General features: G+C 47.1%; 1 protein-coding gene and 1 pseudogene across 2 annotated transcripts in view; both read right to left on the bottom strand.

Moving 5' to 3' along the window:
- The window catches only part of LOC147021196 (uncharacterized), an 86936-nt pseudogene extending 81867 nt beyond the window's left edge, over window positions 1-5069 (bottom strand). Inside the window, exons 1-2 of the transcript XR_015061323.1 lie at window positions 4776-5069; window positions 871-1303 (exon numbers count right to left, since the gene is read on the bottom strand). The product of XR_015061323.1 is annotated as an uncharacterized LOC147021196 (transcript). The remainder of the gene's footprint in view (window positions 1-870; window positions 1304-4775) is intronic.
- The window catches only part of LOC147021195 (uncharacterized), a 103944-nt gene that overhangs the window by 32883 nt on the left and 50720 nt on the right, over window positions 1-20341 (bottom strand). The window lies entirely within an intron of this gene.

Genomic DNA, 20341 nt, shown 5'->3' with positions numbered 1-20341 from the left:
GGAAACGCTGTTTCTGTCATCCGTCCTCAGGTTGTACAGGTCGACCTTTCTCTGTGCTTTGAACAAAAATGCCATCCACCCATCCCACGATGCTCATCTCAGAAAGTGAAATATAGGACTCATGGGAAGGTGTGTGCAGAGGTTGTCTGCACACAACAATCAAATCCCATTCACGATGTTTTGCAGTCATACCCCTCCATGTCAGTACTCTCTCAAACATCGACTCCAAGCCCACGTCCTTCCACATGTCCCACTCTTCAGCATCCCTCCACTTCATGTCCCCTCTTTCTGCATCCCCCTGAAGCCATCCTCTTCAAACTCCCCCCCCCCCACTCGTCCTGCCCCTCGTAATTTACCTTTCATCTCATCCTCTCCCACATCTACTCAGCCTACGCCCACGCAAAAAACTTTCTCCGCCATCCCTCAATGTGGGTACCTCAAACATCTGAGGCCTCTGCTCCATCCTAACAGATCTTTCAATCCAGGTTGCAGCTCACAGCCTAGATATTATGTGGTGAACTAAATCCTTTCTCCAATGGGATGTCCCTCATTCTGTCCATGCCTATATCAGTGGCAAACAAACTACTTTCTGCATGTGCATAATTTAAATGTGCTGTTACAAGGAAATTTTACACAGGCGGAGGCCATTTGGCTGATCTTGCCTGCGTCAATTAAACATGGAACACTTTGGAATTGAATGTGAGTTGGAAGAAAAAACATTCACTTTGCATATCAAGAATGTAAATGTCTTCGACAACAAAAAAAATTGTTCCAAAAGAGATTCCATAAGTTACAAGAAAAAAAAAACACATCAATGGTTGACATCAAGGCATTTTTTGACGTGATAGGTTGTATAAAATAGTGACATACCAGACTTGGGTGTGAATCCATCATCATGATGGTGGAGGTTGCAGACATCACTGAAACCGATTCCCCGGAAACCAGGAACATTTTCCAGCTGCACCTTCTGGAAACCACGAAACTTTTGGCAGAAACTGGAAAGTTCTCGAATAACATTCTCCAAGTTGACGAATAGACTTCCCAACAGAGAAGAGCCTGCAAGCTGGACAACCTGCGGCTTCAAAAAAGATTTCACAAATTTACAGAAGTCAGCATACATTGCAAATTTAAATTTCTCTTTGGCGAGAGAGAGGAGCTCTGTTCGCAATGAATCGGAGTCTGTACAAACTCGAAGAACCTTCTGATTCTCAATTACAAGTATACTGATCACTGCTTGGGCTGTTTCTGCTCTCAGACCTTGTGATTGGAGCCATTCCAAGAAGTTGTCCATTTCACCGATGACCTGCCAGGGACACAATGCTTGCGTTAACAAAGGAAAGTTTATCCATGTTATTTTCTGGACTGTGTATTTTATCCAACCAATGCAGGGATTTACAGCCAGTTTGTTCACCCCATGTGCGCTGGCAGAACGGCCTTGAGGTAGGCACACTTGCCCCCGAGTTATGTAGCTTGGGTTTGAATCCCGACACGGCTATAAACTGTCGCCGTGGTAAAGGGAAAGGAAAGCGATTTTTTTCACAGGAAAAGCGATCAATGTGTTTGCCATCCTTTGGAGGAACATTTAACTGGACATCCCCTCTCACAGCATTAGTTGGTGGATGTTAAAAATCCCATGGCAACTTCCTCGAATAGTAGGCAAGCTCTCACCGGCACGCTGCCCAAATTCCAAATTTCTTCTCGAATTTACAGGGGGGCTCCACATCAGTGGCACAGCAATGATGCAACCATCAGCCACTGCAATCAAGATGAAAGAACCAAAAGAATAAAGCATGAAAGAACCCCTCACCTCAACTCTCCTGCATTGCTCTCTCATTATTGTTTCATGAGAAAGCAAATAATCAGTCCATGAGCAAAATTGTAATGCATCAAAAATAACACCATGTTTGCACAAAATAAGGACAAAACAAGCAGAAAAGCCATGGTCGGGAAGAACCTCTTATTCCTTTTCTTCTCCCTCATTTCCCTTTCATGGACACCCAGCAGGATTGAATACAAAACCGACAAAAAGGGTGGAGGAGCTCCTTATGAGCCAATGGCCATCCATATCTGGTGCCAACTGCATCTGTGAACGTCCTCATGCAATTGATTACCTTGCCTTGGAGTTTGGTGGCAGTATTTGCACTCTGGCCACCACAATACACTGTGAGAGCAGTGGGAGCAGGAGGCAGTGGTGAGTGGGCAGTGAGAGCAGGAGGCAGTGGTGAGTGGGCAGTGAGAGCAGGAGGCAGTGGTGAGTGGGCAGTGAGAGCAGGAGGCAGTGGTGAGTGGGCAGTGAGAGCAGGAGGCAGTGGTGAGTGGGCAGTGAGAGCAGGAGGCAGTGGTGAGTGGGCAGTGAGAGCAGGAGGCAGTGGTGAGTGGGCAGTGAGAGCAGGAGGCAGTGGTGAGTGGGCAGTGAGAGCAGGAGGCAGTGGTGAGTGGGCAGTGAGAGCAGGAGGCAGTGGTGAGTGGGCAGTGAGAGCAGGAGGCAGTGGTGAGTGGGCAGTGAGAGCAGGAGGCAGTGGTGAGTGGGCAGTGAGAGCAGGAGGCAGTGGTGAGTGGGCAGTGAGAGCAGGAGGCAGTGGTGAGTGGGCAGTGAGAGCAGGAGGCAGTGGTGAGTGGGCAGTGAGAGCAGGAGGCAGTGGTGAGTGGGCAGTGAGAGCAGGAGGCAGTGGTGAGTGGGCAGTGAGAGCAGGAGGCAGTGGTGAGTGGGCAGTGAGAGCAGGAGGCAGTGGTGAGTGGGCAGTGAGAGCAGGAGGCAGTGGTGAGTGGGCAGTGAGAGCAGGAGGCAGTGGTGAGTGGGCAGTGAGAGCAGGAGGCAGTGGTGAGTGGGCAGTGAGAGCAGGAGGCAGTGGTGAGTGGGCAGTGAGAGCAGGAGGCAGTGGTGAGTGGGCAGTGAGAGCAGGAGGCAGTGGTGAGTGGGCAGTGAGAGCAGGAGACAGTGGTGAGTGGGCAGTGAGAGCAGGAGGCAGTGGTGAGTGCGCGTTGAGGGCAGGAGGCAGTGGTGAGTGGGCAGTGAGGGCAGGCAGTGGTGAGGAGCAGTGAGGGCAGGCAGTGGTGATGTGGCAGTGAGAGAAGGCAGTGAGGGCAGGCCGTGGTGAGGAGTCGTGTTGGCAGGCAGTGGTGAGGAGGTAGTGATGGCAGGCAGTGGTAAGGGGGCAGTCAGAGCAGGCAGTGGTAAGGGGTCAGTGAGAGCAGGAGGCAGTGGTGAGTGGACAGTGAGAGCAGGAAGTGGTGAGTGGCAGTGAGAGCAGGCAGTGGGGAGGAGGCAGTGATGGCAGGCAGGGGTGAGGAGGTAGTGAGAGCAGGCAGTGGTGAGGGGCAGTGAGAGCAGGCAGTGGGGAGGAGGTAGTGAATGCAGGCAGTGGTGTCATAGATTGGGTCTTGTCAAGGGATACTGTGTGGTTGATGTTGTATATTCTTCGTCCCAAAACACCCTTTTCCCAGCAACGAATTTTTTTTTTTTTTTAATTTCTTGTATTTCAACACCCTGGTGATATCCCAGTATGATGGGGGTGAGGCAGGGTGGTGGGGCCGGCCTGTTGGGGGTGGGCTTGGGTCAGCTGGTTGGGGGTGGAGCTGGGCATGGGCGGCAGGACCGGCCTGATGGGGTGGGGCAGGCCTGATTGGGGTGGGGCAGGGCGGGGGGCCAGCATGATGGGGGTGGGGCCGGCCTGATGGGGGGCAGGGTCGGCCTGATTGGGGGCAGGGCCGGCCTGATGGGGGCGGCCGAAGTGATCGGGATGGGACAGGGTCGGCCTGATTGGGGCAGGATCGGCCTGATTGGGGCAGGATCAGCCTGATTGGGGGGCAGGGTCGGCCTGATGGGGTGGGGCAGGGTCGGCCTGATGGGGTGGGGCAGGGTCGGCCTGATGGGGTGGGGCAGGGTCGGCCTGATGCAGGGTCGGCCTGATGGGGTGGGGCAGGGTCGGCCTGATGGGGTGGGGCAGGGTCGGCCTGATGGGGTGGGGCAGGGTCGGCCTGATGGGGTGGGGCAGGGGCGGCCTGATGGGGTGGGGCAGGGTCGGCCTGATGGGGTGGGGCAGGGTCGGCCTGATGGGGTGGGGCAGGGTCGGCCTGATGGGGTGGGGCAGGGTCGGCCTGATGGGGTGGGGCAGGGTCGGCCTGATGGGGTGGGGCAGGGTCGGCCTGATGGGGTGGGGCAGGGTCAGTCTGATGAAGCGGGTAGGGCAGCGGGTGCAGTGCGACACGGAAATGGGGGGGGGGGGCAGTACCTTCCTCCGAGTTTGAGATTTCCAGAATGATTTCCCTTTGAAGTCCAATTTACCTGAGATGGAATGTCCGTGGAAGGTTAACGAGGATGTTACATTTCAGACCCACACGATGTTTATGAGTTTTTGGATTATGAATCAGGTTTTTCATCTCCATTCGGGTTCTGAACGTTAAATATCCCACGGAACAGGTAAAGTAGGTAATCGTACCTCGTCCCCTTGTTACACCTCCTCATGTAGATATCAAATTGGATTTACAAGTTAACTATTAAAGGTTTCTGGTAGTTTTGTAGTTAAAAGGAAGAATGAGGTTTAATCCTCGTTGTAGGAAGTTTAGTGACGATGTGATATAAAACAATGTGGTGAATCAAACAAAACGAGTTAAAATCACCTCATGAAATCAACAATCAAACACCTCAACAAACATTCAATAAAAACTCCATTAACTTTCCTTCATTTCCATCATCAAGGAACAGAAAATTATTTTATATTTAAATTAACGGTTCACGGATCTTTCTCAATGTTAATTAAGAATCCCGAAAATACCTCTTCGATCAGTTCCTCCTCGACCACGAGGACCTGAGTTCGAGTTCCGGTTCAACTTTTGCCGAAAATCGATGGTTTGGTTCCTTCCAAAGACGGGAATATAATTGGAAATTTATCATTTGTCTCCTCTTGAGCCTGAAGTCCTTCACACACCTCTGACTCATCGCTGCTTTCTTCCACAGGCCTCACTCTCTTCGTGCCCCACCTCCCCGGAAGCTCATGCGGAGGACTAAAACCACTTGCGCATGACACGCCCAGTCAGAGGACACGCCCAGTCGAAGGACACGCCCAGTCGGAGGACACGCCCAGTCGGAGGACACGCCCAGTCGGAGGACACGCCCAGTCGGAGGACACGCCCAGTCGGAGGACACGCCCAGTCGTCGTGTGCCGCTCCACCCTTCATTCCGTCATTGTTGTGGAATCGAAACAAGCCGATTTCACGATGGAGGCTTTAATTCACCCAATCAAGGTGATATCTGAAAGCATAAACAAAACACAAGTATAAATATTAACAATCGTAATAAGACAGTAAATTGTAAACACAATACATTACTTTAAACGAGATCAACGAACGTCTCACCGAATCACATTGCGAAGACACCTGAAACGCCCGGATCTCCTCACAGCTTACGACAACGACAACAACAACACTTTAAAGATTCATCACATTCACCCCACCTTTAAAGTTCAACCAAACAACTCCCAAGATATTCACAAGGGTGTCTGATCCGTTCAGATCGCCGCGATGGGGACCGTTTAACTGATGACGAGGTTTCAGTTGCACTCGTTTCCTCAGCTAAAGTCTGTTTCTCTGCCGAAGGAGAATTGCTCGGTGTTACCTCTCCATTTTCGAAACCAGACTGCTGTTGCTCCACAGGTAGGTCATCACCCATCACGTTCCCAGATGGAACATCACCAGGAGGTGCCAAATGTCATAGTGATACAGTGGTCTCCCGGCCATCAGAAAGTCTGACGTGGGCATTCTCCGGATTTGCGTCAATGAATTGGACTTCATCCACCGAGGGATCAAACTTGCTCTGGCGTTCTTCTCCCCTCATCAGAACAGTGCCAGAAGAAGCCAACCAGGTGGGTATAGAATGTCCGCTGGTAGATCGGCGCTGGTAGCCAAACAGTCGTTCGTGTGGAGTGGCATCATAGTCCAGCAGCCATTTCTCATATGAGGCCAAATAAGGAAATTCGTTCAACACCCCCTACAGAAAAGGTTTGACTTGACAGGGTGGTAGAATAAACCCGATAGAACACCTCCAGGTCGTATGTGGTTTCAAATTGTGGCATCATTAAAATTCTACAGGCCATTATACAGACCAAGGGTACTTACCAAAAGGGTCACTCTGGGCTCGCAAAATTTAGGGGGAGGGGTAACGTAAACGTGAATATCTTTGTCTGGACAACCAATTTTCAACATTGAGTTATCATTGGCTTCCTATTATAATTCTCTATCAGAATATGGACAGTTATTTGAAAATGGCTTTTGCCATGGCATCAACAAAGCTAAAATATCACACTAATTCAAAGTTTCTGACATTTTTAAATGTGTTCTCATATGAAGGTGAACGGTGTTTCTCAATTACTACTGGTATGTATACATTTTGGAAATCAAACACTTAAGAAAGTATTGTTCTGCAGAAATTCATATACATACAGAGGCACAAATAAAGAAAACTGCAACTGTAATTTTTAGCGTTCGTCTTTTACTAGTGTATAGCAACACGGAAGCACATACATCAGAGCCAAGCATAATCGTTGTCTTTGGCAACACGGAAGTACATTAGTGAAAGCCGAGTATAATAGTTGTCTCTGGCAGCACGGAAGCTACTCATTCATCATAGTGGATGATAATAGTTATCATGGTAGGCACTGGGAGCTGTGCATAACATCACAGAAGCACATTAGTGAGAGCGAGGAATGTACCACAGCATTGAAGCCACTCCAGCTGGGTGCTTTTTGTTTTTCTGTGGCGAAGAGCTCCCTCCACCTCAAACAGCTTCATTGGTGTCAACTTTATCAATGCCCAATGAAGATCCATCTTACAGGTTGCCGAATGCAAGTTTCATTGCATTTGAACCACTCAGCTTGTATCTTCCTGGCGAAACTGGTAACAGCAGGCCGCTTTCCGTATGCACTGTACTCTCTGAAGGATTGGCACATCCCAGTGGATTCAAGTGTCCGTTTCCTTTTTGTCTCGTCTGAATAGACCCTCGGCTCGGGGACTGGACCAAAGTGCCCTCGTTGATAGAGGACTGCTGTAGTGGCATGAGTTGTCCTCTTTCCATCGAGTCTCTTCAGTCATGTCATTATTGTCTGCTGCCACCTGGACAAAGACGCCTGGGGAGATGTTTGATGGGAATACCGTACCAAAGATGTCGCTCTTGGCTAAGACCTCCTGTGTAAGGCTTGTGTTCGTTGCCTCAACATCATCGTAGGAGTAACAGTGGCCGATTCTGCTCAGCATGGGAATGAGCTGTTTTGACCTCGTCATATGGCGAACTGCAATTCCCAGGGCCACATGCTTGGGCATGTTAGTTGTAGCATGAGTCGCACAGTGTGCAACATCGTGAGCAAGCATCAAAACACGTCTTTCATCTGATGAGTTGCTACATTCTGGTGCGGAAAACTCATCTTCATCTTCCTTTTCTGGTTTGGCAATAACCCAGCGTAGTAGCCAGTAAAGACTGTCTGGTATCACAGATTTGGATTTTGTCAGGGTTAGATCCATGATATTAGGTAGTCGGACTGATATGCCTTGGCATTCATTGATCTCCGACTTGATGAGTTTCGCAGTGCGGTACAGCAGACTCACCCTGTCGCAATCATCCATCGCTGTTGAGGGCTGTTTTCTTGGTACACCCGTGGCTGTTGTGGTGTTACACTGATAGGCAGAGTTGATGACATCTTGAAGAGATATGGAGCTTGAGTACAAAAGCTCAGACTTACTTAGATCATATGGCTTATGGAAGACAACGTCATCTCCAAAGTATTTGTTTAGTCGAAGTTTGAGTCGCTGGGTAGTGTTGCTGTCGACTGCCACTCCCTGTCTGCGCAGAAAATGATTGTATCTGCCCATACCAGAAGAATTGTCATATCAAAGGCCTTCCCACCATTCAGGTCAGCAGAGATATATTCAGCCAATTGCTTGAATGCCGTATCGTAACAAGTTTCTTGTCTCCCTTCATGGAAGCCAGCATACTGCAGATTAGCTTTGCTGATGTGTGAGGCATGGCAAGCTCTGTGGTATCAAGCTTCTGCTGCCACTAGATCGTTATTGACAGCACCAGTAGTCCGTAACATGTCCTCATCGCCCTTTGCGTTCGCTGCTTGCACAATAGTTTCAAAAGCTTGGAAAGTTCTGACCATGGTCATCTCCTTTACCCTTCTGTGTGTTTTCTTCTTGCACAAGAGGCACATAGTCCAGTCAGTGGACATTGACTGGGACCTGGATACCCTGGAGGTCTCCGTCAAACTTGTTTCAGATTGTGTGCCAATCTTAGATTCTTCTGCTGGTGGCGGTGAGAATGCAGATCTTCTCCTCTGCATGTAACGCAGGTTTTCTTTGCTTGTTCATTTTTCGCAGCAATTTGAGTGCCATTTAACATCCGCAGTTGCCAAACTATCAAAATGTGATTTTAAACGTTCTTATACTTCATCTCGTCGGAGTTCCAGTGCTGCAACAAGTGTCTGTATGGAGGTATCTCGGGCTTTCCTCAGTGCCTCGTTTGAGTCCATCTGACAAATTATGCACTTGTGAAAGTTAGTCAACTTCTGTCTCTTTACAGGTAAAAGTTGCACTAATACCTGACTCTCTGAACTGGCCATTGCTTCAGTTGCTAGTAGGATTCTTTCAGATGTTCAATCTGGAATGACACAGAAAAGCAACTATGTTAACCCACAGCCTCTTTTACCATCATTATTAACACTTGTGCGGGCCCGGAGGTGCGTGCCCGTAGGTGCGTGCCATAGGTGCGTGCCAGTATGTGCAGCTTCGTTCCTTCGCTCTCGTAAACGATGACTAAATTGGGGCATTTTTTCAATTAGATCGGACCAACCGTATCATAAATGACCATAACTTGGGAAACACCTGGGAAACATACTCAGGTCCCCAGCGTCAATTGTGATGTCATATCAAACGAAGAAGAAGAATTGTGACGTCACCTCTCTCTCTCCCCCCCCCCTCACCCATCCTCTCTCCCCCCCTCTTCTCTCGCCCCTCTCTCTCGCCCCCACTCTCACTCACCCCCTCTCTCACCCCCTCTCTCCCTCCCCTCTATCGCCCACCTCTCTCCCCCCTCCTCTCTCCCACTCCTCTCTCCCCCCTCCTCTCTCACCCATCTCTCTGTAAATTTATTCACAAATGTCTACCAAGCACAACGATTAATTCAAACCTTGGGAAAAAAACAGCTTTCAAACCCTTGGGAAACAGCTGTTTCCCTTGGGAAAATTCAAACCTTGGGATTAAATAATAATTTGAATAATAATCAAACCTTGGGAGTAAATAATTAAATTAATTAATAATTAAATAATAATCAAACCTTGGGATTAATTAATTAATTCAAACATTGGGAAAGAACAGCTTTCAAACCTTGGGAAACAGCTGAAATGGATGAGGAAGAACGATATCAAACTTTGAAAAGGCACATACTCAGGTCCCCAGTGTCGATTGTGACGTCATACCAAACGAAGAAGAAAAATAATGGACGTCAATCCTCCAAAAAATAATTAATTAATTAAACAAACATTAATTGTGACGTCATTCGTGACATCGTAGCACCGTGTCCTGTCATTGGTTGACAAATAAATGGCCGTAACTTGGGAACCGCTTGTCCGATTGATATCAAACCTCGAAAAGGCACATTCGCGGGGCCCCGGCAATATTCCTGGCAAGTTTCAATCCGATCGGACCGGTGGTCGTCTGGTTATTAATAATTTGGGAAAAAATGGCATGATAAGGTGAGAAGGTGGAACGACATCTTCAGCTGCCGTATATAAACCTTTTCAACACTGAAAAAGCAATAAAATGACCGTAACTTGGGAACCGCTCGTCCGATTGACATCAAACCTCGAAAAGGCACATCTGCAGGGCCCCGGCAATATTTCTGGCAAGTTTCAATCAGATCGGACCGGCGGTCGTCGAGAAACGGCGGTCGCAGACACACACACACACACACACACACACACACACACACACACACACACACACACACACACACACACACACACACACACACACTGCTGGAATTATAGATGGACTAGTGCATGCCCGTAGATGCGTGGCCATACGAGCAAACACTCCCCCCCCCCCCCCGCAAAAAAACTCAAACCGCGTGCCAGAAACAACAACCACACAAGCCGTTCCTTCGCTTTCACGTGCCCGTACGTGAGTGGCTGTACGTGTAAAAAAAAAAAAAATATATATATATATATATGTATATATATATATATATATATATATATATATATATATATATATATATATATATATATATATATATATATATATATATATATATATATATATATATATATATATATGTTTATACTTTAAAACCACTTGCCAGAAACAACCACACAGGCCGTTCCTTCGCTCTCGCGTGGCCGTACGTGCGTGGCCGTACGTGCGTGTCCGTACGTGCATGGCCGTACGTACAAAATAAAATAAAAAACTTTCAAACCGCGTGCCAGAAACAACTACCACACATGCCGTTCCTTCGCTCTCGCGTGCCCATATGTGCGTGGCCGTACATGCAAAAAAAAAAAAAACTTTCAAACAACCACACAGGCCATTCCTTTGCTCTCATAAACGACGACTGGATTGGGGCATTGTGTTTATCTATAAATGCGGATAAGAAATCGAGAAATTATTAGAATACAGTAAGTCATCACTATCCATAAGTAGTGCGTGCCCGTACGGAATGTTCACATCATTCCATGAATTATCGCTTGCATTGAAGTAACAACTGCTGTGATACTTACACACAGAGTTAATTAAAATCAAGTTTACCTCCCTGTCTTTGCTTGCCATGACATTCGCTGCCATTTACCATTGGCACTCCTACCCCACGGTAAGTGAGGCACCGATCGATCCCCATCGTAACCAGCACGGCACGTGACGTCATCGTCGGCCGGCCGTGCACCAGCCTACGCAGCCACGCCTACGCAGCAACGTGTCCTGTGATTGGTAACTAAATGGAGCATCGGCCACGCCTACGCAGCATGTGTCCTGTCATTGGTTGGTAAAAAATGGCCATAACTTGGGAATCACTTGTCCGATTAATATCAAATCTTGAAAAGGCACATCCTCAGGTCCCCAGCAATATAGCTGGCAAGTTTCAATTAGATCGGATCAGTGGTTGTCGGGAAACAGCGGTCACAGACACACAGAAACACACACACACACACACACACACACACACACACACACACACACACACACACACAGATTGCTGGAATTATAGATAGATGAAATGAGGTCAATGAGATGACAAATGAAGGGGTTGAATGCAGACTGCAGAGCAATGAGTAAGGAAACCCGTCGTTGTGAATTGTTTTTACCACCAAATTGAGATGTATTTCGTTGGCAAGCATGTTGAGTGGAGCTGAATTCCTTAACACCTCCAAAGGCCACAGCGTTTTGACAATTGGAAACAAAAAAAGTTGTGCACTTTTTTTGATAAATTATTTTCGGAACAATTTTTCTTCAACAAATAAATAATAATAAAAATCGTCTCCATGTACATTGTACACACCTTTATCTCGTTAGCATTTCTTCATAAACAACATCGCTGAGGAAACGGCGCTTCTTCTTTGTTTCCTCGTCCAGGGCAAGAATACGGAGGCTTTACTGGCCAATTATTCAATTAGCGCCAACGTATTTTGCCTTTTCGCAAGGAAAAACACGAAGAGAAGAGAAAAGAGAAAAGAGAAAAGAGAAAAGAGAAAAGAGAAAAGAGAAAAGAGAAAAGAGAAAAGAGAAAAGAGAAAAGAGAAAAGAAATTCCCGTAAACCCGTAATGGCGAACCTGAACCCTGAAAAAACGCGTAATGGCGAACGCGGCTGAGTTTCTCTTCCCCATGACCATGGCGACGCAGCAACGCTTCCTGTCATTGGTTGATTAAAAATGGCCGCAGCAACGGTTTCTGTCATTGGTTGGTAAATAAATGGCCATAACTTGGGAAGCACTTGTCCGATTAATATCAAACCTTGAAAAGGCACATACTCAGGTACCAACTCCCCAGCAATATATCTGGCAAGTTTCAATTAGATCAGACCAGCGGTTGTCGAGAAACAGTGGTCTCTCTCACACACACACACACACACACACACACACACACACACACACACACACACACACACACACACACACACACACACACACACACACACACACACACACACACACACACACACACACACACACACACACACACATTGCTGGAATTATAGATAGATAGTGTGATCATTATTCTGAGATATCTTTGGGAAAAATGGCATGATAATGTGATAAGGTGGAACAACACCAGCTGCCATATATACACCTTTACAACACTGAAAAAAGCAATAAAATGGGCGTAACTTGGGAACCGCTCGTGCGATTGATATCAAACATTGAAAAGGCACATCCGCGGGTCCTCGGCAATATTCCTGGCAAGTTTCAATCAGATCGGACCGGCGGTCGTCGAGAAATGACGGTCGCAGACAGACAGACACACACAAACACACACACAAAGATTGCTGGAATTATAGATAGATGACATTTTAAAACTTTATTTTTGGAATTATCTCGTCTATAAGAATTTCATAAAAGATAGACTAACATAGCATTTTTTAGTCCAGCAGTATGAACCTGTGAAAAATTCAATTGTTCAACAGAAAAGTTTGACTTGATAACTTAATATGCTCGAAAAGATGCCTAAAACATAAAAAAGCTCATAATATTTGATTTGTTTGTGATTTTTACCTCTTGTGGTTGTACAGTTGAATGAATATCGAAATTTCTGCACATATTCTGAAAGAGAATTATAATACGAAGCCAATGATACCTCAATATTGAAAATTGGTTGAGTCTGGACAAAGATATTCACGCTTACCTTACCCCTCCCATAAATTTTGCTAGCCAACAGTGACCCTCTTGGTAAGTACCCTTGGTATGTATAATGGCCTATAGAATTTTAATGATACCACAATTTGAAACCACATACTACCTGGAGGTGTTCTATGGGTTCTATTCTACCACTCTGTCAAGTCAAACCTTTTCTGTAGGGAGTGTTGAACGATTTCATTTTTATTTCATGTCCTTGCTCCTGGACTATCAGTGGATGTGGAGAGTCACGACCGAACAGAATGCAGAGGATCGGCAAGAACAGCCTCCCGCTGCACAGTCTTCAGTTCTCACGACTTAAGCACTTAGGTCACAGCTTTCCAGATGATACCATTGTATCTTTCCACCAGTCCGTTTCCTTGTGGGTTAAGCCAGTAGTTCGACTGGTGGCAATGCCGCGTCCATACAGAAACCGCTTGAGTTCTTCAAACAAAAAGGAAGATCCTCGGTCAGAGTGTATATAAGAAGGCATACCAAAGATTGCAAAGAGTTGGCAGAGGCATTTTATGACGGTTGCTGAAGTCATGTCAGCACATGGAAAGGCAAAGGGAAACCTTAAAAACTCATCAACAACAGTTAACACATAGCGATTGTCCATCACTGATGGCAAGGGTCCTTTAAAATCGATGTTTCGCCTCTCGAAAGGCAAGGTAGCTTTGATGGGATTACTTGGGGTGGCCTTATGGAATCTCGGTTTGAGTTCAGCGCAGACTGGACAAGATGCACTCATCCTTGGAACTTCTTCGACAGAAAAGGGTGGATTTCGGCAGCGCACGAAGTGGGCCATCCTTGTTACACCTGGATGGCATAATCAGTTGTGGAGATCTTGCAAGGTTTTGCCGTTAATAACTGAAAAGCAAATTCGTGAAAAGGCGTCGGCAGCAGCGTTTTCTTTCCCCGGGCGATAAATATGTCATAGCTGTAGCATGACAGCTTGATGCGCCACCTCATAATCTTTTCCTTCTTATGTTTTCCAGCTTTTTTGTTATCCAACATAAACGCAACAGACCTTTGGTCAGGAAGAAACTGAAAATGATTTCCCAGCAGATAATGCCTACACTTCCCCAGTGCCTCCACAATCGCATACGCTTCCTTTTCTACTGCTGAATGCCTTTGTCGCCACCAGAAAGAGTCCACGAGAAGAATGCAACACGTCTCCCGGACTGTAAAGTGTTGCGGCAATAGCGTGATCCGAAGCGTCGGTTTCAACTATGCAAGGGACAGTTTCATCTGGAGCCATCGCAACGGAGTTGAGAATGTCTTGCTTGAGAAGTTTGAAAGCTTCAACAGCAGCTAATGATAGAGGGAAGCTTTTACACTGTGCAAGGGGAGGAAGCTTTCAGAAAGTTTGCAATCCACTGTGAGCAATGAGCAATCATTCCCATTGCCCGATGCAATGAGGGCAAATCATGTGGGGGTGGAAGCTCCTGAAGTGGTCGAAGGTGCTCAGGATCTGGTTTAATTGTTCCATTTTCAATTGTATGGCCAAGGACGTCGACAGATTTTGCAGAGAATTCGCATTTGTCATTGTTCAATCTCAGATTATACTTCGAAGTGACATTGAGAAATTTATTCAGGTTTTCATCATGTTCTGCCTGGTTCGATTGACCGTATCCTTGCTCTTCGTGTCTTCAGCAAACACAGACGAGAGTTTTGGCAGGGGCTGCTTGCAGCCTATGTTGATCTCTGTAAAGCGTTCGATTCAGTGAATCAGGATGTCCTCTGGAGGAATCTTGGTTTTCGTGAGGTGCCACCAAAATTGATCGATCTGATATCTGAACTCTACTCTGGTACTGAGAGTGCAGTGAAGTGGGGTGGTACCATCTCTGACTTATTTCCAGTTGTTACTGGAGTTCGTCAGGGGTGTGTACTGGCCCCAACACTTTTCAGCACTTGTATGGACTGGATTTTAGGGAGGATGTCGGAGAGATCAAGCTGCGGTGCATCGTTTGGGAATGTCAAGATCTCGGACCTTGATTTTGCAGACGATGCAGTCATCTTTGCAGAGACTTTTGATATCCTTTTGGGGGCCCTCGAGGTGCTGAATGAGGAGTCGGAGCCACTGGGATTACGGGTTTCTAGGGTCAAAACTAAGATCCAGGCTTTTGGTGACATCTTGGATGCTGCTGTCCTGTCTGTGTCTGTTTGTGGTGAGGATGTTGAGGTCGTGGAGAGATTCACTTGCCTTGGCAGTGATATTCATGTCTCTGCTGGCTGTGAGTCAGAGGTCGATAGACGTCTGGGTCGGGCCTGGGGAGTCATGGATTCACTGGATCAGGGGTGTGGCGCTGCCGGTACCTGTGCGGGAGGACGAAAGTCCGAGTCTTCAGGTTCTTGGTACTTCCAGTCTTGCTCTATGGATGCAAGACTTGGACTCTGACCAAGGATCTGAGACGGAGACTTAATTCCTTTGGTACCAGGTCTCTATGGAGAATCCTTGGCTATCGCTGGTCAGATTTTGTGTCCAACGAGCGGTTGCTGAGAGAGACTTGGATGAGATTTGTTACCTGCATAGTCCGTGAGCGTCAGCTGCGGCTGGATGGACATGTGGCTTGTTTTCCTGACGCTGATCCTGTTCACCAGATTCTCTCAGCGAGGGAGTATCATGAGTGGAGGAGGCCAGTGGGCCAACCACGTGCCTCATGGTTGCAGCAGGTTGACCATCATCTCAAGGAGATGGGGATGGGCCTGGCATCTGCCTGGGGGATGGCCAGACGGAGGCCCCTGGAGTACCGGCGGAAAGTGGACGCAGCGACGCGCTGTTCTGGCACGTTCCCATACCTGACCTGACCTGCCTGGTTCTTTCCACACACCGTAACATTGTCCACGTAAGCAAACGTATTCTCGAGATTCTCCTCCAAGATAACATTGTTGATTATCGTCTGGAAGCTTGCAACGCCATTAGTAACGCCAAATGGAATCTGGCGGGACTGATATAGTTTTTGACAGGCTTCGAACGCTGCAAATGGTTTGTCTTCTTCTGTTTTGGGAATTTGATGATAGGAGCTGCACAAATCGATTGTACTAAATATCCGATATTTATCTACATTTCCTACCATTTCGTCTATTCACGGCAATGGGTAGGCATTGAGTGGAGTGAAACGGTTCATCGTTTGTGAGTAATCAATGACCATCCGCTTTCGATGATTATGGTTGGTTGTAACTAATAATTGGGCACGCCATGGAGACTCGTTAGGTTCAATGATTCCTTCATCAAGAAGCCTCTTGGTTTCGGATTCAATAAACTTGGTATCTGCGCTGGTATATCAGTGTGACCTCAGGGCTATTGGCTTACAGTTGGGAGTGAGGTTGGCGAACAATGAAGCTGGAGAAACAGTGGCAAGTCCGCAAACTTTTAGAGATAGCTTGGCTCCACCAAAGGGAATCTCAACACTAGAATGCTGTTTCAAGAAATCGTGACCCAGGATGAGGTCAGCGCATAGGTCCTGGAGAACTAACAGCCGAACATCACTGTAGGTATGTTCTGATAAGATCAGCTCAACATTGCAATATCCCTGAACATTTGAGTACAGGGAAGTGGAGGCCATGGAAACTTTACTGTTGGCAGGGAAGAGCTTCCACTTGTGGGTTTTTACCAAATTTTCACTCACGAAGCTTTCGGAGCTTCCAGTGTCGATCAATGCTGTGACTGAGTGCCCATTGATCTGCACTTTCACAACAGCTTTAGCAAGGCAATCCGGCGAAGCAGAAGAGTGCATTGCAAGAGGCAGGGGCGTGCCCCTTGTCCCTGCCAGGAAGGCAGGGGCGTGCCCCTTGTTCAATTACGCCACAGAGAGCACCTTTCCCATGACATGCCGGCCAACGAGGGTTGAGATGGCCACAGAGAGCGATTTTCCCATGGCACGTCGGCCAATGCGGTTGAGATTGCCATAGAGAGCGAATTTCCCACAGCACTCCGGCCAATGGGGTTGAGATTGCCACAGAAAGCGACTTTCCCACGACGCCCCATCGAATGAGCATGCAGAGCTCCTCAGACAGCGATCTGCTCACCCCGGAGGAAAAAGGAATACATAGAAACACCAGGCTGGGGGAGAAAAAAGGTGTCATGGTCATGATTGATCGTCGTCGTCGTCGTGGAGGTCATCATCATCGTGTTGTGGGTTCGAGTCCCGCCGGCTGGCTAGTTCGTCTGGTCCTGGATCATCGTCGCCTCTGATCTTCTCCTTGGTCTTGGTTGATTGGTGCATGGCTTGTTGGAGAGTGCGGTACCTGGTGCTTGGAGCGGCATTGTCTTGCTGGTTCGAGTCCCGCCGAGCCGGATCGTCGAACACCACACGAGGGGAACAGGTCCAAGCACAGGCTCTGGTCTCCAACTCTCCTTTCCTTGAGCTGGAAGCCTTCAATAAAGACCCGACAGGGTCCATGTGTGTGTGTGTGTGTGTGTGTGTGTGTGTGTGTGTGTGTGTGTGTGTGTGTGTGTGTGTGTGTGTGTGTGTGTGTGTGTGTGTGTATGGGCCTGCCCGTCTTCACGCAGAATTGCATTTGTGCTTGTGTGTAAATTTGCATTTCTTATTGTCATGATATTTCTGCTCTTTGTGTGTTCCCTTCCCCCTATTGTAAATAAATACCCCTATTGTTGAATGTTCCAGCTCGTTTCTGTGTTTCTTTCATTGGCTTAGCATGGTGCGTGTTGGGAAATTGGGAAACGGTAAATTGTACATTTGGACCGACGGGTCTTGGTAACCATTGCTCGGGTTACGCACGGTTCTAGCACGATAACGGCTCGTTCCGCTCGAGTCTGCCAAGGGTGTGAATTCCCCGGTAGCTTTGCCACGTGGATACTTAGGTATATTGAAGTTGGCAATTAACCCTATTCCACGCTACCGAATCATTGGGGATTCACGGTCCTGTAAGTGACCCGTGCCTTTCGGAGTTCGCCGAGGAGCACGATCTCGATTCCAGGTGTTTGGTGAAGCCGACTCTACTGCTCCACCTTGCGGTCATGCTCGCCGCCGAAACTCGGCCCCACAACAATTGGTGTCAGGAGCAGATTTCGAACCCCTCCTCCTCCGTAGAGAAATTCACGGGATTCAGATCAGGCATGTACGGAGCAACCCCCCCCCCCCTTGCCCCCAAAATTGCGAGCATCTCTAATTTTATTCTCAACATGCAACATGGCGAACCAAGATGGGCTGAAGCAGGTGGGTGTAGATATAATAGTAGGTTTAAAGGAATCCGTGACCCAGGACACCACCTGTGAGGAAGAAACACCCTTACGAGTCCAGGAGAGACCTGAAAAAAATGAAATCGTTCAACACTCCCTACAGAAAAGGTTTGACTTGACAGAGTGGTAGAATAGCCCCGAAAGAACACCTCCAGGTTGTATGTGGTTTTAAATTGTGGTATCATTAAAATTCTTTCGGCCATTATACATACCAAGGGTACTTACCAAGAGGGTCACTGTTGGCTAGCAAAATTTATGGGAGGGGTAAGGTAAGCGTGAATATCTTTGTCGAGACTCAACAAATTTTCAATATTGAGGTATCATTGGTTTCGTATTATAATTCTCTTTCAGAATATGTACAGAAATCTCGATATTCATTCAACTGTACAACCACAACAGGTAAAAATCACAAACAAATCAAATATTATGAGGTGTTTTTTATATTTTAGGCATCTTTGAGAGCAAACGAAGTTGTCAAGTCAAACCTTTCTGTAGTGGGTGTTGAACAATTGAATTTTCACAGGTTCATGCTGCTGGACTAAAAAATGCTGTGTTAGTCTATTTTTCATGAAATTCTTCTGGACTAGATAATTTCAAAAATAAAATTTTAAACTGTCATGTTCATAATGATGGGAAACGAGGCTGTGGGTTAACATAGTTGCTTTTCTGTGTCATTCCAGATCGAACATCTGAAAGAATCCAACTAGCCAACTGAAGCAATGGCCAGTTCAGAGAGTCAGGCAGTAGTGCAAATTTTACCTGAAAGAGACGGAAGTTGACTAACTTTCACAAGTGCATAATTTGTCAGATGGACTCAAACGAGACACTGAGGAAAGCCCGAGATACCTCCATACAGAAACTTGTTGCAGCACTGGAACTCCAACAAGATGAAGTTTACGAACGTTTAAAATCAGATTTTGACAGTTTGGCAAACGCGGATGATAAATGGCACTCAAATTGCAACGAAATATGGACAAGCAAAGAAAAGCTGCATTACATGCAGAGATCTGCATTCTCACCGACACCAACAGAAGAATCCAAGATTGGCACACAATCTGAAACAAGTTTGACGGAGACCTCCAGGGTATCTCGGTCCCGGTCAACGTCCACTGACTGGACTATGTGCCTCTTCTGCAAGAAGAAAACACAGAAGGGTAAAGGAGAAGACCCTGGTAAGTACATTCTAAGCCTATGAAACTATTGTGCAAGCAGCGAACGCAAAGGGCGATGAGGACATGTTACGGACTACTGGTGCTGTCAGTAACAATCTAGTGGCAACAGAAGCTAGATACCACAGAGCTTGCCATGCCTCATACATCAGCAAAGCGAATCTGCAGTATGCCGGCTTCCATGAAGGGAGACAAGAAACTTGTGACGATACGGCATTCAAGCAATTGGCTGAAGATATCTCTGCTCACCTGAATGGTGGGAAGGCCTTTGATACGACAATTCTTCTGGACAGATACAATCATTTTCTGCGCAGACAGGGAGTGGCAGTCGACAGCTACACTTCCCAGTGACTCAAACTTCGACGAAAGAAACACTTTGGAGATGACATTGTCTTCATTAAGCCATATGATCTTAATAAGTCCGAGCTTTTGTACTCAAGCTCCATATCCCTTCAATATGTCATCAACTCTGCCTCTCAGTGAAACACCGCAACAGCCACGGGTGTACCAAGAAAACAGCCCACAACAGTGATGGATGATTGTGACAGGGTGAGTCTGTTGTACCGCACTGCGAAACTCATCAAGTCGGAGATCAATGAATGCCAAGGCATATCAGTCCGAGCACCTCATATCATGGATCTAACCCTGACAAAATCCAAATCTGTGATACCAGACAGTCTTTAATGGCTACTACACTGGGTTATTGCCAAACCAGAAAAGGAAGATGAAGATGAGTTTTCAGCACCAGAATGTAGCAACTCATCAGATGAAAGACGTGTTTTGATGCTTGCTCACGATGTTGTACACTGTGTGACTCATGCTACAACTAACTTGCCCAAGCATGTGGCCCTGGGAATTGCAGTTCGCCATATGACGAGGTCAAAACAGCTCATTACCATGCTGAGCAGAATGGGCCACTGAGACTCCTTCGATGATGTTGAGGCAACCGACATAAGCCTTACACAGGAGATCCTAGCCAACAACGACATCTTTGGTACGGTATTGCCATCAAACTTCTCCCCAGGCATCTTTGTCCAGGTGACAGCAGAAAATAATGACATGACTGAAGAGACTCGATGGAAAGAGGACAACTCATGCC

This window comes from Eptatretus burgeri, chromosome 8 (genome assembly GCF_056783735.1).
Source record: "Eptatretus burgeri isolate ZD-2024b chromosome 8, Ebu_testis_v1, whole genome shotgun sequence".
In the NCBI taxonomy this organism is placed as follows: domain Eukaryota; kingdom Metazoa; phylum Chordata; class Myxini; order Myxiniformes; family Myxinidae; genus Eptatretus; species Eptatretus burgeri.
Note: the sequence above shows the minus strand (reverse complement) of the source record. Positions and strands in the feature narration are given on the sequence as shown.